Source organism: Rhinopithecus bieti, unplaced genomic scaffold (assembly GCF_001698545.2).
Source record: "Rhinopithecus bieti isolate Rb0 unplaced genomic scaffold, ASM169854v2 scaffold_47305, whole genome shotgun sequence".
Lineage (NCBI taxonomy): Eukaryota > Metazoa > Chordata > Mammalia > Primates > Cercopithecidae > Rhinopithecus > Rhinopithecus bieti.
The window spans coordinates 152061-157195 of NW_016818742.1; positions in this window are offsets into that span (position 1 = coordinate 152061).

Sequence of the window (5135 nt, forward strand, 5' to 3'; positions counted from 1 at the left end):
AGGAGATCGAGACCATCCTGGATAACACGGTGAGACCCCGCCTCTACTAAAAATACAAACAAATTAGCCGGGTGTGGTGGTGTGCGCCTGTATTCCCAGCTACTTGGGAGGCTGAGGCAGGACAATCTCTTGAACCTGGGGTGGGGCGGAGGTTGCAGTGAGCTGAGATCCTGCCAGTGCACTCCAGCCTGGGTGACAGAGCGAGACTCCATCTCAAAAAAAAAAAGTTTTTTGTGTGTGTTTTACAAAGTTCAAGTTAGTATGTGCGCATAATATGAGCAAATATACATATGCTGAAAGTTCTTATAAGGGTTTGATGTGTGGATGATCAAAAACATTTGCAACCATAACTCTCAGCCATTCTTTAGCCTCCAGGGATCAGTAAGGCAGAAGCGATTTGTGTGTTTGTACTTGGTGTTCTGGAAAGGTTGTTCTGTCCCTTTCAAATGGGGTTGAAGGGTCCTGATGGAAGTAGACAGTATTTAGACTAGGACAGGTGAGAGGGCTTGACTTGGCACATGCTGGGGCTGAAGACTGCAATTTGGAAAAGCGCAGTAATTGGCCAGAGGGAGAAAGGAGTCAGCTGGAAAACCCAAAGAAGGAAAACCAAAAAGTTGTGTCCTTTTGAAGGAAACGTGAATTTTGTATTCCACTTGCCTGTGCTCTTGGGCCTACCTGATGCTGTCAGTGAAACTCACCTGGAACTAACCACTCGGCAGCCACCAATTCTTGTTTTTGCCAGAGGTCAAGGAGAGCAAATGCAGTCAGAAGACTGCTGTCTGTTATTGTCAATCACTTCAGCCTTCCCTGAAAAGCCTGAGTGGGCAGGTGGAATGTCTGACATGAAGAATTGGTGGCTTTGTCTGCAGGAAAAGGGAATAGCTAGATCAAAGGCAAGAGAATGTTCCTAGTTGGTTTAGGGAATCAGTAGTTTACCCCAGGACGCGGTGGCTCGCGCCTGTAATCCCAGCACTTTGGGAGGCCGAGGCGGGTGGATCACTTGAGCTCAGGAGTTCAAGAGCAGCCGGGGCAACATGGCAAAACCCCGTCTCTACAAAAAATACAAAAATTATCCTGGCGTGGTGACATGCGCCTATAGTCCCAGCTACTCGGGAGGCTGATGTGGGAGGGTCGCTTGAACCCGGGGAGATGGAGGCTGCAGTGAGCTGAGATCACACCACTGCACTCCAGCCTGGGCAACAAAGTGAGACCTTGTCTCAAAATAATAATAATAATAATAGTAATAATGATAATAATAATAATAATAATTTACCCTAGAAGAGAAGGAGGAAGAGGTGAGGATATCTAGTGCCCAAAGAGAAGTCATCTGGACTGGAAAAACAGATGGAACAAATGATAGCAACAGCTGGAACAACATCAACACATTTCAGATGGGAGGCCTGCCAGGTATTATGTAATAAGGTCACCGTGGTGACCCTGAGAGGCGTGCCTACCTCTGCTCTTGAGGCAGGGACCTCCAGAAACAGTTTTTTGTTTGTTTGTTTGTTTTGTTTTTTGTTTTTTGTTTTGAGACAGAGTCTCACTCTATCGCCCAGACTGGATGCAGTGGCACAATCTTGGCTCACTGCAACCTCTGCCTCCCGGGTTGAAGTGATTCTCCTACCTCAGCCTCCCGAGTGGCTGGAATTACACCCAGCTAATTTGTGTATTTTTAGTAGAGATGGGTTTTCACCATGTTGGCCAGGCTGGTCTCAAACTCCTGACCTCGTGATCCGCCCGCCTCGGCCTCCCAAAGTGCTGGGATTACAGGCATGAGCCACCGTGCCTGGCCCAGAAACAGTATTTGATAAATAAGGAGGCCAGGCGAGGTGGCTCATACCTGTAATCCCAGTATTTTGGGAGGCCGAGGAGGGAAGATTGCTTGACCCCAGGAGTTTGAGACCAGCCTGGGCATCATGGGAAGACCCTATTTCTACATAAACAGATTAAAAAATATTTTAAAAGGCATGGAAGGCATATGCTAATGTAAGTATGAGGTACACTGAGTATCCACAGTGAAGTGTAATGACACCTGTCACTTTTGCCTGCCCGGCATCAGGTTGCAGCACCTTAGTTTTCTTTGGGGGAACCATCCGTCCTCCACTCTCAGTACGCATGGTTTGCATGTGGATGGCCCCAACGCTGGGCCCTGGAGTGGGCACATAAGCAGGTGCAGCCAGCCAGCCACTCAGACTGATGCAAACATAATGCCATAATCCAATCTGGACCAATGAGGGTTAGTCCCCAGGGACTTGTACTGAAGTGTTGGGAATGCCATCCTACGCCACAGAGAGGGAGACTTAAAGAAAATGATATTTATTTGGAATGGGTATTGCAATGGGAATGTGTGTGCCATAGTAAACGGTGTATATTCAGGGAGGTGAAGGGAGAAAAAGGGTTTTGTGGTTGTTTTTTGTTTGTTTGTTTGTTTTTAAGGCAGGGTCTCACTCTGTTGCCCAGGGTGGAGTGCAGTGGTGTGATACTGGCTAACTGCAGCCTTCACCTGCTAGACTCAGGTGACCCTTCCACTTCTGCCCCCTCAAGTAGCTGGGACTACAGGCATGTGCCACCATGCCTGGCTAATTTTTTTGTATTTTTTGTAGAGATGGGGTTTAACCATGTTGCCTTACGCTGGTCCCGAACTCCTGCGCTCAAGCAATTCTCCTGTCTCAGCCTTCCAAAGTGCTGGGATTACAAGCATGAGCCATGGCAGCAGGCTGACAGAGGTGTTTTTGTTTGTTTATTTGTTTTTGAGATGGAGTTTGGCTCTTGTTTCCCAGGCTGGAGTGCAATGGCGCGATCTCGGCTCACTGCAACCTCCGCCTCCCAGGTTCAAGCGATTCTCTTGCCTGAGCCTCCCGAATAGCTGGGATTACAGGCGTGGGCCACCACGCCCAGCTGATTTTGTATTTTTAGTAGAGACAGGGTTTCACTATGTTGGTCAGACTGGTCTTGAACTCCCAACCTCAGGTGATCCACCCTCCTCAGCCTCCCAAAGTGCTGGGATTACAGGTGTGAACCACCGCGCCTGGCCAACAAAGGTTTTTAAAGAAAAAATGAGAATTACATAATTGTTTTCAGGTAATTATCCTTGGCTACAAGCATTAATAACAAAAGTGGCATCAGTCCAAGTTTGGACAGGCAGTTGCTGGGTAGATGTCTTCACAGAAGTATTCTCTCTGTGTCAGGTGATGATAGCCATTGTACAGGGTTATAGTTTTTGCAGAGTCTCATGATGGGTTTTGGTGTCAGGCATCACACATGAGAACCTTCTCTTCATGGCTTGCCCCCCAGCTTCTGGTTTCAGCGTTTTATATTTATTTTTTTTTTTTTTTTTTTTTTTAAGGTGAGAGATATACCCGGAAGTGCAGTGGCTTTTCATGGAGCGATCCTACTATTGATCAGCATGGGAGTTTTACTTGCTCTGTTTCTGAGCTGGCCCAGTTCAGCCTTCCTTAGGAAACCTGGTGGTCTCCTGCTCCCAGGAAGTTACCATATTGATGCTGAGTTTAGTGAAGACACCAGATCAGATTAGCATACCACAGCCCAGAAATCCTGTGCTCAAGTGATCCTCCTGCCTCAGCCTCCCCAGCAGCTAGGAATACAGGTGTGTACTACCATGCCTGGCTAATTAAAAAAAAAAAATTTGTAGAGACAGGGTGTCCCTATGTTGCTCAGGCTCATCTCGAACGCCTAGGCTCAAGGGATCCTCCCACGACAGCCTCCCAAAGTGCTAGATTACAGGGGCGAGCCACCACACCTGGCCTAGCATGGAAGTTTTAACCTGTTCCATTTCCAGCCTTGGCTGGTTCATTCCTCCCTAGACAACCTAGTGGTCCTCCACTCCCAGGATACTGATGCTGAGCTTTTTGTGGACACCTGATTGGCATGGCACACTATAGCCCAGAACTCCTGGGCTCAAGCGATTCTCCTGCTGCAGCCTCCTGAGTAGCTAGGACTATAGGCATGCGCCACCACACCTGGCAGGGATTTTTTTGTTTTGTTTTGTTTTTTGAGACAAAGTCTTACTCTGTCACCCAGGCTGGAGTGCAGTGGTGCGCTCTTGACTCACTGCAACCTCCATCTCCCGGGTTCCAGCAATTCTCCCACCTCAACCTCCTGAGTAGCTGGGACTACAGGCCTGCATCACTACGCCCAGCTAATTTTTCTATTTTTACTAGAGACACGGTTTTACCACGTTGGCCAGGATGGTCTCAAACTCCTGACCTCAAGTGATCCACCCGCCTCAGCCTCCCAAAGTGCTGGGATCACAGGCGTGAGCCCCCGCGCCTATTTTGTTTTTAATACAAGTGACTCCATTTTGCTTCTGGCAACTTTCACGTTTCCCCTTTTGGTCGTGATCTTTCTTCAAAAGCAGTGGGTTTGGACTGTCCCCCAGTACTGGGGTGGACCTGTCCTGGGCTGCTGGTCTGGTTCCAGATAAGAGGGAGTGATTGACAACTAGGAGTCAGTGTCAAAACCCCTTTAGGCACATCTGAGCAACACTGGAAATTCGGGGAGAGTTGCACTCAGACTAAGTCTACCTGAAGTCCATCTTTACGTTCAATTGTTTGTGTTCTGTGGTCTTCTGGCTATCATCTGGAAGCCCCAGGCCAGCATATTCTGTTAGCAGCTGTACTTCTGCAGAAGCTTCACAAGTAATAAGTACAAATTGTTAAAAGGAAAAGACAAATTAATATTAATAGTAATATGATACCCCCAGTTTTCATAATGGTTTTGAGCTATGAACCTAGGCTTAAAGGCAATCAAGTGAATAAATCAAATGATCATGGGGAATTAGGTGAGACCCATTATAACCTATGTGACCCGTTATAACCTATGTTTTGTAATTTAGTGTATATGGGGCCTCAAGTTCTCCAGGGGAATTTATCCAGGTTCAGCAGGTGCTATTAGCAATAGAACAGATATTTCCTGATTTAACCAATAGATACTGAAGGATCTCTTAGGTCAGGTTCTGTGAGGTTACCGACAGAAGCTATTGATTGTGCAGTTTAAATTACACCATTATCCCGTCAACGAAAAGGCAGACATAAGAAAGGAAAAATTAAGAGTGACAAGATTTTCATTTTGATGGGTGAAGCTCTCAACTTCTTTTTTTTTTTTTTTTTTTTTTT